The sequence below is a fragment of the Chlorocebus sabaeus genome, chromosome 11 (genome assembly GCF_047675955.1).
Source record: "Chlorocebus sabaeus isolate Y175 chromosome 11, mChlSab1.0.hap1, whole genome shotgun sequence".
Lineage (NCBI taxonomy): Eukaryota > Metazoa > Chordata > Mammalia > Primates > Cercopithecidae > Chlorocebus > Chlorocebus sabaeus.
In genome coordinates, this window is record NC_132914.1 from 26,600,202 (window position 1) to 26,613,732 (window position 13,531).

The following is a 13,531-nucleotide window of genomic DNA, read 5'->3' on the forward strand; positions in this document are numbered from 1 at the left end:
TGCAATGCACAGGTTTTGTACTCTTGGGAGGGTTATGTATTGTCTATGTACCTCATCCTCTTAGTGTGTGAAATGAGAATAATAATAATACTATTATCAACTTCATGGGGTTATGTCACTTAGTGCTTTGCATAAATGAACTGTAACAAATTGCTCAGCCCAAATATTTTCATTCTCAATAGCCTGACTTCAAATTATTGACAATAGCAACATATTCATTCTTAAGTACGTGCTATACCTGCTGCAATATTAGGTGCTACAGAAAACAAATATGCCATTGTTTCTGCTCTTAGGAGAGTTACATTGAAGTAGATGAGATGCTCTTACCTGATACCTAAAGCAACTGACTTGGGGGGGGATTTTCACAATGTGTAGTTAAGGGTGAAGAGCCAGATGCAGAAAAATACATATAATATAATGTTGGTTTTAAAAATCATGACCAAGTCTCCCTTTTTTTTCTTTTAGAGACAAGGTGTCTCTCTGTTACTTTACTCAGGCTGTGGATTGCAGTGGTACAATCATAGCTCACTCCAGTTTCCAACTCCTTGGGCTCTCAGCCTCCTCAGTGGCTAGAAGTACAGGTGCCACCATACCTGGAAAACTTTTTATTTTTGTAGAAACAGGGTCTCACCATGTTGCCCAGGCTGGTCTTAAACTCCTAGGCTCAAGTGATCCTCCTGCTCCAGCCTCCCAAGGCGCTGGGATTATAGACATGAGCCACTGTGCCCAGTCCCCCTGTTTTTATATGTATATTTATATATACAGATATAAAATATTTTATATTAAATATAATGTACTAAATAATTTATATTATATATAATGTACTAAATATATGTGGATAGATTATGCATATAGATGTATCATTAATATATGTTGTTTAGGACAGAGAATAAAGGAATAAAGAAAAGGAGAGACACAAGGAAAAATCACAAGTAAACAATAAACAGGACTGTTCATGGTTAAAAAAATATATTATGACATGATTACATTTAAATAAATTAGTATCTGTGTTTGTGTGTGTGTGTGTGTACATAAAGCAATGCACAAAAACATAGTCAAATGCCAACAGTGTCTAAATCAAGGTAGTGAGATGTAAGTGATATCAACTCTTTTTCTGTATTGTTAGACTCCTCTATAATAACAAATGTGATTTGTAATAACTAAAAACATTTTAGGGAAGACAGACCATGTCAAATATATTTATTATTGTACATGATACATTGTTTTATCTTTTTAAAATTGTCACTAACAGGTATGAATTATTTTTGAATAGGAAAAATGTTATTCTTTAAACAAATATTCTCAGTAATCATAAAATGCAGTGGAACAGTTATTCTAAATGGAAGGTCAAAGCTCCTTCAGTTACCCAAATAAAGTGCACAATGAACTTGCTTTGCAAGAAATAAATCGTTACTGAACTATTTTTTTCCTTCCTTCTTTTCCTTCTGTAGACGTTTCAATTATATAATTCCTGGATTTGTTGAAAGAATTTCAATTTTAAGAAAACTTTACGATATGATTTGACTTATGTTTTTCCAACTCATCATTTTTTTCTACAACTCAACATGTCCCAAACAGAGCTCATTGTCTTCTCTTCGACCTTAACCTACTTCTCTTCCCATCTCCCTTTCAAAAGGAATGTCACCACCATCCTCCGGTCACCCAAATTGGATATCTGGGAGCCACCACGGATATCTTGCTCTAGTTCTAGGTCCTCTGCAGACAATGAGTCAATCATTTCTGTAGATGCTACATCCTAATATGAGGTCTCTCCTTATCACATCCCTTCTTCTCCATAGCTATTGTGCTCATTGATCCTACCTAAATTGTAGCAATTATCTTTAAATCAGCCCCCCGTCTCTACTTTGAAATTTTGATCAAGAAACTCCACAGAAGAATATTCAAACTTCTTCACTTACTATGCAAACAGTTATGAGTTGTCTGCCCAGATTCACATCCTTCAAAGAACCAAACTTCTCCAAAATGTGTTATCGTGGGGTCTATCGGTCACAGTACCCTCACTCCCCATCATATTATAAGCCAGACAGTGAGCATGTTCTCTCCCCATAGGCTCAGTCATTGCTTCAGAGTTCAGAGATAGGCATATGTAAGAGAAGCATCAAGCATTCTGCCCCAAGTCTTTTCTGCTAGAGTTAGAGGGAGAACCCTCTCTTGCTTTTGGTGGGTTACAGGTTAATTTAGCAAACTCCTTTGTAAGACTTATTTCCTCGAACTTTCTGGGAAAGCTCTAGTATGGAAACACAGAACAAGAGAATTATTTTAGTTGTCCTATAAATAGGACATAGATTTTCATCCAGTTTAGGAACCAATCTCAATTCTAGAAAGGTAGCCATGTTATGTGGTGCTTTATGATGATTTCTACATTATTATAAATGTGGTGGCTCCAAAAAAGGGAAGCTATTAATTCTAACTATATTTTCAACTAGGATATAAATGTATTTAGGTTTTTACACCATACATTATACAACTGCCATAAAATTGTCTACTTTTCTGTTCTTTTTGTTGATTAACAATAGGCATAAAAATTACACATATCTTAAGTATACAATTCAATGCATTTTCACAATTGAATGCAATTTTGCTGCTGTATCTTTTTCATGTACATAACTAAATTTTAAGATAGCTAAGGTCAGGACCATGTTTTCACTTTCCAAAACACCTAGGTCAGTCCTAGGTCCAGCAGTAATGCTGCCCAATATTGATGTTGTTGTCTTTTACTTACCAGACAGGTATTGTGTACCAGAAAGTCATTGGGTATAAAGGTAGAAGGACTACTTCAGCATAAATTCATTTAAAACAATAATTACATTAATCTCTAACAATTATCAAGGATTTAAAGGTTTTATTATTATTTCTGTTTTACAGATTAGGAAACTGTAATAGAGAGAGATTAAAAAATTGACCAAGATTAATTAGCCAGAAATTGAAGAGCAAGACCTCAAGATGAAACTTCATTTCCAAAAAATAATTTAAGCCATGTAGTCTCTCCACTATGATAATTCTCTTTTTCTTTGAGGCTGAGAAAAAACTCATTCCTATCTTTCTTAAGACCAAGAATAGAACACACTTTCTTTAGTAAACATTAGTGATGATGCAGCCTTGGAGGAGGAAAGAAGTTGAAGAAACTGTAGTAGCATTTAAAATTCTGCAGAAAAGACAGGCAAGACCACATGTTAGAAATGACAGACTTACTTTTTGATTGAAGGTATCTTCCCTTTCTTCCTGGATCCAGATCACCTCTGCAGCACTGGCTTCTTTTCCATGCTGTTGCTTGTATGTAATTGCTACGATCCTTAATTTGGGCGCTCTGCCTGATGGGTGGAATGATACTTTTGAGTGGGCAGCAGCCTGCCTCTTATCTCTTGAAATGCCTGTCATTTTAGCACAAGGAGATGGAAGAGAAAGTGAGATTGTCCTTGAGTCCACTGAGACGATATCCACCAAAAAACTCACAAAATCGCATTTGTTTAAATTGTTTAAGGTAAGAACATTTTTCGGATTCTTGAATTATATGTTTAAAGTAATCCAAGATTTTTCTTGGAGATATGTAGTCTGGAAAGCTGTATATACTACTAAGAGAATTTTGGACAACATCTTTATATTCTGACTCAGAGTGTATTGTCAATATTTCTGTTAAAAAATTAAAAACAAGCAACAGGCATTAAGGATTTGGTAACTAACGTTCTTTGGCTATATTTTTCCTTAATATAGCTAAGACAAAGAAAATCTTAGCAACATTTTAAACATAGTCAAAGTGAAGAAAATAATATATATGCTAATTTGATGTCACTGCCATGTAATGCTCTAAATAGTACAATAGAATTGACATATTTGATTCTGAACTAGTAGAGACTACACATGAAGAACATGTAGATTATGAATCTGTAGACAGGAAGATAAGGTAGAATTAAAGAATGATTTTGAAATTCTCTTATAATTAAAGTTATGCATCACTTTAGCTTTGAAAGCAAAAAGAAGTCTAATATTTAAAAAATTATCTTTTTAAAGTAAGATTTCCACTTTTTCATTACTAAACAAAGTATGGCAGTTGTGAAAGACAACGTTAATCCACACTAGGGAGAAACATGGCCTTAACCTTTCACAGATATCTCTTGGTCTTTCTATCTCTGTTAATGAATGTCTTTCAAACGAAACAGTAGAAGCACAGCAGCCATATCAGTGTGTGATTGTTTTAATAATTTAATGATCTGAAGAACAATCACTCTTAGTGGAGTGATAACTCCACTAAGCTATCAACCCAAACTGCCCTGCATATAGCCCTATAAATTACCAGGAAAGTTATATTTTTCCCGATAACATATTTTTGTAACAAATATTCCTGATGGATTGGGTTGAGAAGAAGGCAGAATGAGTCTGCAATTCTCTTTAAGACTTGCATGGTGATAAAATTTTAGAGCTTAAAGGGACTTTAGAAGTCATTTCATCTAACTTTCTCATTTTGCAAATGAAGGAACTGAGGCTTAGAGAAGGTCCACAACTTACCCTGAATAATTAAGTAAATTCGTAGTAGAATCATAACCCCAACCTTCCTCTATTGATTCTTAACAATATTAACTAACAGTTTTAAGCATAGACTGTATACAAGCACTGTGCTTAAGTGCTTTACATGAATGTTTATTGCCCTATGAAATTGGTGGTATCATTGTCTCCATTTAACCCCAAGGCTCTGGCCAAAGGGAGTAAATGAGAAGTAGACCATTCTTCACAGAAACAAAAGCCTAACTTCAAATCATCTCTGAAGTGGAATTAATGTGATCCTTTATCTCCATCCTTTATCTCTACTGCTTCTGGCCACTTGCCAGTAACCAAGGTTAATCCTCTCTGAGAGAAGATAGCATCTTAGACTTCAAATTGTTTTTACAATTTTCAAATCAATGGCTAGCATGTACTCATAAATAACCAGATGTATCAGTAGCCAAGATGACATGCCCACAAATCCAAAGAAACAATAGTTGATAAAAACAGAGTTCAGGAGAATCAGGCTAATGTTCAAGGAAGTAAGATACAGGATTGGACACTTTGGCAGAGAGCTGGAAACTACAAAAGTAAATGAAAATCTGGAACTGAAAAATATCACCTTAATGGAGATTACACAGTTGATAAGAAAATTAGAAAGCTAACTAGAACATAAGTCAAAAGAAAATATCCAGATGAAGGAGAGACATAAAACGATGGAAAATTGAGCAAATAATTTAAGAGACATAGACAATACCATGAGAAGCTCTAATTCTTGTTATTGAATTCCTAGAGAGAAGAGAGAAAATAGAGTAGAAGCAATATTTAAAGATAAAATGATTGAGAATTTCCAAAATTGACCAAACACATAAAGATTGAAGAACTCTAAAATATTCCAAGAAAAACAAATAAAAAGGACAACCCTAAAGGTACACAACAATAAAACCACTGAAATTCAAAGACGAGGAGAAAATCTTAAAAGCAGCCAGAGAAATAAAAAGACAAATTGACTTTGAAATAGCAACTGCAACAATGGAATCTACAAGGCAACAGAATATCATTCAAATACTGAAAGAAAATAGCTGTCAACCTATAACCAGCAACATGTACTTTAAAAATGAGAAAAAAGACATTTTCAGACAAATCAAAAAAGAAAAATCACTATAAACAGACTGCACTAAATAGTAAATATTTTAAAATATTGTTTAAATAGAATCAGAATAAAGTCTGCATTTTTTAATTTCTAGATTAATCAGCAAATAAAAGAACAGTAAAAGAGTATATAGCCATCAAGCTAATGATGGAATAGATAATAAAGAAAAGAAACAAGAGGAAAAAGAACATGAACAGACTGGGCATAGTAGCTCCCACCTGTATGTAATCCCAACACTCTGGGAAGCTGAGGCAGGTGAATCACTTGTGCCCAGGAGTTCAAGACCAGCCTGGGCAACACAGTAAGCCCTCATTTCTGAAAAGAAAAAAAAGAAAAAATATATATAAACAAGGTGAGACAAGAATAAACTAAATATTAAAATGGCGGCTTTAAACCTAAGGATAGTGGCAATTACATTAAACATAAATGTACAAAATCTTCTAATTAAAACAGAAAAAATTATTAAGAGAAATATTTTAAAATACTACTAAAAATAGCAATATTCTGTTTCCAACATATACAAAATACAGAAAGGTTGAAAGTAAAGGGATTTAAAATAATATACTATGCAAAAATATTTATCAGACTGCCAACTACGGTATGGTACCTGATAAGTACTCAGAAGTCCTAAAATCAATTTCCATTCGATTGGGAGTGGTGGAAATCTGAGAGATCATAAATGACCCCAAATCATAGTTAAACAAACCTAATATAAACAAATCTGGTCTCAGTATAGAAAAAAGTTCTCTATTAACATAGCATTAAGCAAAACCCAGGTAGGTAAAGACATTCAGTCACAAATTAAAACTGACACCCACAATTTAGCACACTTCTGTTCTTACGCACAAATCAGGATCACACTACATAATAAGTTTTTAAAGTTTAGAATTAACATTTATCACATAACTTTCTTTATGAAAAACTATTAAAGAAGTGATTACTATAGATGTCACAATAGTATTTAAGTTTAAGGCAGGAAAAGGAAGTGCTGTTGAGGAGGACACATGAACAGTTTCTAGAGCGCTGGCACTGTTCTGTTTCTTTGTCCAGATAGTGGTTTCATGAGTTTTTCCATTAAAATAATTAATCAACTTGTATATATATTTACTATTTTATAAGTATTTAATATTTATGTAAATATGTGGTCATATATGTATATTAATAAATACATATTAAATGTTTTTTTAATCACAAGAGCCATTTTCTTGATTATGCTCCTGTTTTCAATTAAAGCAGGATCAAGTTAGGCCAAGAAAAGTCCCAGAGGCATATTCACCACCCCAGCCTGCCCTGCCTCACTGCATCCTCCATCTTCATGACCACGTGATATCTCAAACTTCATCTTGCTAAAGTCTCAAGGTCACATTGATTGGTTTCTATTCATTTCTTAAAAATAGGTTTCTTTTAATATGCCTTTTTCTGTGATACATAGTAATTTTTACATTATCATAAATAGGCACTAAATTTCTTTATCTTTCTAAATCAATAAAACCTGGTAAAAGTCCTCATCATGCCCAGAATAAATTTAACACTTGCTTAGGCAGAGTGAGCTTTCTGTCAGTACAATACTAAGCCATTAAGCAAAGTATTAATAACAGGTAGATAAAGACTATATTGATGGTTATAAGATTGTTCGTATTAAAGAAATAACATCGGCTGTTGAACATTCACTGTTCCATGCATTATGCTTATCTGATATCTCGCAACAACCTATGCGTTAAGTACAGTTGTTTTCCCAATTTTACAGGTTAAGAAACTGAAGCCTATAGGATTTCTCAGTGACACTGGTAGTAGCTTGAAGAAGAAGGATTTGAACCCAGAACTTCTTGGGAGTTGAGTTAAGACATCCTCACACAGAAGGCTGTGCATGACAATAGTCCACCATGAAGCTATGCTATAGAGAAGGGGGAATAGTGGGCTTTTCTAATACTTGTGTCTATGAAGATGTTACACAGGGAATTATCTAAATTCCATTATGGAGTAAAGTAAAATAAAAGCTAAAGAGCATGGAAGGCAGTCTTCCTTCAAAACAGTACTCATGAGGTAATGCCCTGAGAAACCCCACTAAAGGTCTTGGCTTTCTTTTTATTTTTAGTTTCTCATCTGTGTTCCTGCAAGCGTGAAATTGAATGGAGAGATGTATGTATATTTCCAAACACTCGCATTCCCAATAGACTCAAATTCCTTATCTAAATTCCCTAGAATATCTCCTCCTCCAACCTCCTTATTTTTATTTTATTCTTTATTTGGTTCCACTGCTTTCTATAGCAAAGCAATAAATAGTTAAAAGCTTCCCTTTCAAGTCTCTAAATCTTCTTGTCTTTATTGAATTTCTCCTCACTCTATTCTGATGTTTTCATTTTCATGGTCCATCTTGCTCTGTATTTTCTTCTGTGACAATGAACATTATAAATACTCCTGCCTCTGTCCCTGTGAATATTATCAATCCTTCTGCCTGCATCATTTTTATTTTTCTGCCCTTCTGACTGGCTTCGTTAAAATAAACTTCACATTTACATTATAGAAAATATTTATACACCCTTTCTCATATATATTTGCCAAAGATATAGTTCTTAATTCACGGATTTATGTGAGGTTGAGATCGTAGTGTTTATTACAGAATACAGATTAATTATATAGATTCACTGACATTTAATTACACACCTAGCAATGATTTTTTTTAATCACTAGAAAATGAATTATAACAAATGGTAGATATGCAAGAACCTCCTATAATCATGAAAATTATTGTTATGGTAATTTGTGATATTACCATTATCACACTGATAATGATAAAGGTACTGATGATGATGATGGTTATGATAAATCTGTGAACTAAATATCACTATATTTGTATACACACACAGAAATTCCATGTCTTCCCAGGGGGTAGTAAATAGAACAAGCCTACAGTGATAGTTAGACTGTAGTCAGGCCACTAACAATTATTTTTTGCACAAACTCCTGTTTAGTTATTTTAAATTTATTGTATTTCCAAAGGCATTGCCAGATGCCAATCAATACCTAAAGAATATGAAAGAAGAAAAATAGAACAAATGCCTTGAAAGATTATAAAGTATCAACATAATTTTCTATTGCCAACTTCTAGAAAGCTGAAAAGCAATTCCCATTATACCATGAATTGTGATAATCTAGGTTTACATCTTACTTATATAACTGCTTTTGCCAGGTTGCTCTGTTATTACCATTTATTATTTAGGAAGTGCCAACAGGATTTTAAGACTTTGTCCATATTTGTTGAGTTATGCACTATCTGGATAGGACAAAAAAGATGACTCATAAAAACCCAGGAGTGGGTGGGCGCAGTAAATTCTCATTTTCTTTTTTGTTTGCTTCTATGCTGCTTTCTTAGATGACAGAACAAGAGCTCACTGTCCTTCATCAAAGAAGGAAGGGAGGAAAAAGCAGAAAATGTGGCCAAAATCAAGACAAGTCAAAGAAATGTGGAAAATTACCTTAATTCATCCATTACAATTCTAGCTTTAGTAGGAATAAAAAAGGGATATTGTTCTTTTAAGTCTCAGAAAGAAAAAAAGAAAGCTAAGAAATGAATTTGCGGAGTCAAACTAAGAAAATTAATGAGTAAGAATAGCCAAGGTTTGCTTTGAAGCTTGATCAAATGAATTTTACTAGTGCTTTCTTTTTACAGTAAAAAACACTTAATTCATACTCACTTGCCATTAATTTGACCAAATAATAAAGAGAAATAAAAATAAAATTATGATAGAACTGAGAAATAGATATTGTGGCCCATGGGTCATTTTCAATACTAGAGATACAGTAAGATCCAGGATTCTAGAACCAAACCGTTTGGGTTCAAATCCTGGCTTTGTCACTTACTAACTGTGTGACCTTGGGCAATTGAACTAACCTCTCTGTGTCTTAGTTTCCTCATTTGTAAAATATGGAAAAGAGTAATATGTACCCTGTAGAGGTGCTATAAAGATTACATTAGTTCATAAATGAAAAATTTTTAGAACAGTGCCTTCCATATATTAAGCACAATTTAAGTATTTACTGTTATCTGAAAGTCATTTTCAGAAAGACATTTGGTTGATCATAACACTCCTTTCCGGTTTTAAAAATACTCATAAAGCTAGGAATAGAAAAAAAAAAAAGTTTTCTTAACTTGTACCAGTTAAGAAGATTTCTGGCAGCTCATGACTATAATCCCAGCACTTTGGGAGACCAAGGAGGAGGATTGCTTGAGCTCAGGAGTTTGAGACCAGTATAGGCAACATGGTGAAACTCCATCTCTACTAAAAATAAAAAAATAAAAATAATAGCTAGCTGTGGTTGTGGTGCGCGCCTGTAGTCCCAGCTACTCAGGAGGTTGAGGTGGGAGGATTGCTTGAGCCTGGGAGATAGAGGCTGCAGTGAGCCGTGATCACGCCACCACGCCACTGCATTCCAGCCTTGACAATGGAGCAAGACCTTGTCTCGAAAAAAAACAAAAATGCTTCTGGTGGAAAGAAACAGAAAACTATGAGTAGTGGTTTAAGCTGTAAAAACATTTTGTGTTTATTTTACAAGAATTTCGGAAGCAGACAATCTCAGAACTGGGTCAGTGAGCCAAAAATATAACCCAGGACTCAGGCTCATTCTAGCTTTGTGTTCTCACCATGCTTAGCTGTCTGCTCTTCATTCTCACATATTGGTTGCTTACAATCAGAAGGGTTGCCATAGCTCTAGGCATCAAGACTGGAAGTTGGGAACGAAGAATACCAACGAGGTCTCCACTCACACATGCTCTGATACCTACCCCTTAAGAGGCTTCACAATCTGTCTCCCCCATAAGAAGTGGGTAGACTGCCCTTTAATGGAGGAAGTAAGTATCTAGCTTTCCATCATCTACAGTGGGAGGCCACAGAACGGCTGTTGGGTTAGCCCACTAGCTGTGTCTGTTTCTTTGACAAAAAGAATGTATCAGTAACCAACAAGAAATGTCACACATATGGTGAGACCCTCAAAGTGTTTTGATTAAAATTCAGAAAAAAAAATCTGCCTATTCATAGCTATTATTCAATATTTGTATAAAGGTCCTAACCGATGGCTATCAGCCAAAAATACTGACTGAAAATGCAGATTTGAAATGAAGTAAAATTAAAATTCAATTCCTCAGTCTCACTAGCAACATTTGAAATGCTCAACAGCCACATGTGGCTAGTGGCTACCACATGGAAAACACAGATAGAAAACATTTTCATCCTCTCAGAAAGTTTGATTTGACAGTGCTACAGTTGCAGAGGCAGTTGTCAGTATCTATTTGCTTTTAAAATGTGAATATTTGTTGAATGTACAACAATCTCTTCTGAAATACACAAGTATACATAAATATATGTACAAGATGGCAGCATTATTAGCAGTACTCACAAAACTGGAAATGATATAAGTGCCCATCAACAGAGGGAGAATTTAATAAATGATAATACATTCATATGACATTGTATCATGCAACTATTTGAAAGAATAAGTAGCTTCTGGATAGTTAAATTTACGAAGGTGTCTGAGAGTGGTGCACTTGGCAAGGGCGTGGAAGTTCTGCCTTCGTTCTCTCATATTTTGCCTTATACAACTCTTCCATCGTGGTGTTCACTGAGGATAGAATTTTAAAATATGTGCACAGCTATGGTTTCATATAACCAAAAATTAAATATCAAGACTGAATGGGGAGGCTGGGTGCGGTGACTCACGCTTGCAATCCCAGCACTTTGGGAGGCTGAGAAGGGCAGATTACCTGAGGTCAGGAGTTCAAGACCAGCCTGGCCAACATAGTGAAACCCCGTCTCTACTAAAAATACAAAAATTAGCTGGGCATGGTGGTGGGCACCTGTAATCCCAGCTACTTGGGAGGGAGAATTGCTTGAACCCGGAAGGCAGAAGTTGCAGTGAGCCGAGATCAGGCCACTGCACTCCAGCCTGGGTGACAGAGAGAGAATCCGTCTCAAAAAACAAACAAAAAGACTGAGTGGGAAAAAAAGGAAAGGGAAAAAAAGAGTGACATTGATGTATGTATTGTCTCTGGGCAGATGGCTTGCCATGGATTGTGGAGTGACTCAGTTAAGTTACGGATCACATACACAGTGTGATCTCATTTTGATTTTAAATATATTCTATATAATTTGTATAAATATGTGTATGTATATTTGCATATGTTTAGGACCAGGACTAGAGGTGCCTGGGGCACAAAGAGTAAGGCACTACCTCTCAGTACCTTCTTAAATTTTATACCCTGGAGTCCTCATTCTCAGTACCCTAGTCCCAGCACTGACATGTTTACATGCACGTAGAAAAATGTTTGAGAATAATTTCATCACACAAAAGTAAAAGAGTATTTGCATTTTGACCCTATTCATCCCTAATTTTTTTATTTTTTTTAATTTTTTTATTTTTTATTTTTGAGACGGAGTCTAGTTTTGTCACCCAGGCTAGAGTGCAGTGGCACAATCTTGCCTCACCGCAACCTCCACCTCCTGGGTTCAAGTGATTCTCCTGTCTCAGCCTCCGAGTAGCTGAAATTACAGCTGCGTGTGACCATGCCCGGCTAACTTTTGTATTTTTAGTAGAGACGGGGTTACATCATGTTGACCAGGCTAGCCTTGAACTCCTGACCTCAGATGATCCACCCGCCTCAGCCTCCCAAAGTGCTGGGATTACAGGCGTGAGCCACCACTCCCAGCCTTGCACTTTTTTAAGAAGGGATACGACCTGAAGCAAGTCATTTAACAAGGGCTGTACACAAAGGACCAATGGAGACTTACAGCAGCAGTAAAGATCTGCTTTAGCCCAGGGATTCCTTCTAGTAAGCAAAATGTTAATATTTGAGCTCCCTTCAATATGTTCACTTCCGGCCGGGCGCGGTGGCTCTCGCCTGTAATCCCAGCACTTCGGGCGGCCGAGGCGGGCCGATCACGAGGTCAGGAGATAGAGACCATCCTGGCTTACATGGTGAAACCCCTTCTCTATTAAAAATACAAAACATTTAGCCAGGCGTGGTGGCGGGCACCCGTAGTCCCAGCTACTAGGGAGGCTGAGGCAGGAGAATGGCCTCAACCCAGGAGGGGGAGCTTGCAGTGAGCCGAGATCTCACCACTGCACTCCAGCCAGGGTGACAGAGCAAGACTCTGCCTCAAAAAAAAAAAAGTTCACTTCCACATCACTTCTAAGGATCTTCATTTATCTTATTCCTTCTCTAACTCTTTGAACAAAGGAAATACTGCCAGCACTCTTATTGTATAAATAGTCATACTTGTTCCTATTTGTATTTTTTTCATGTTGTAGTCTCAGGGCTTATTAGTAATAGCTCTTTTGGATCACAGTTTCTGTATAATTACATGCGATAAACTGAGAAAACATTAATGACTCTTTAAAAACACAGAAAATGCTCAGTTATTTGGCAAACATTTACGGGAGCTCTATGTACCAACATGGCTGCTAATTCTGAAATTTTCTACATGAATATGAGTGACTTCAGTCCTTTTCATTCAAAGTCTCTTTGTATTTCCTTCCAAGCAATGTTCATACTCTTTGCTGTTTTCTTTTTTCTGCTTTTAAGCTTTACATGGTTATTTCAAAGACACTTAATAGCCTCATTTTTTCAGGAGACCCTGTTTGCTGTATCCTGTTACCTTTAGTAATTAAAGCTAACAATTAGCTCAGCTTTATTTTCATTATGTATACTCTCCATCAAAGGAGTCTGTATCTTAAGATAAAGAATAGGAAGTGTCCCCTGTGTTTTAGACTTATAATAGCACAGTCCTTTTACTATTTATGTATTATCTCCATATGATGTAAACTATTTCCATTGTGTTTTCTTGTTTTTCAGAGATAGGGCTGATAGTTTCCTTTTCTCTTTTAAAA

The 13,531-nt window shown here is 35.6% G+C and overlaps 1 long non-coding RNA gene across 1 annotated transcript in view; it reads right to left on the reverse strand.

Moving 5' to 3' along the window:
* LOC140712746 (uncharacterized) overlaps window positions 1–13,531 on the reverse strand; it is an 82,657-nt gene that overhangs the window by 40,608 nt on the left and 28,518 nt on the right. The window contains exons 2-3 of the long non-coding RNA XR_012094470.1: window positions 5,869–5,965; window positions 3,214–3,392 (exon numbers count right to left, since the gene is read on the reverse strand). This is a non-coding gene — a long non-coding RNA (uncharacterized lncRNA). The remainder of the gene's footprint in view (window positions 1–3,213; window positions 3,393–5,868; window positions 5,966–13,531) is intronic.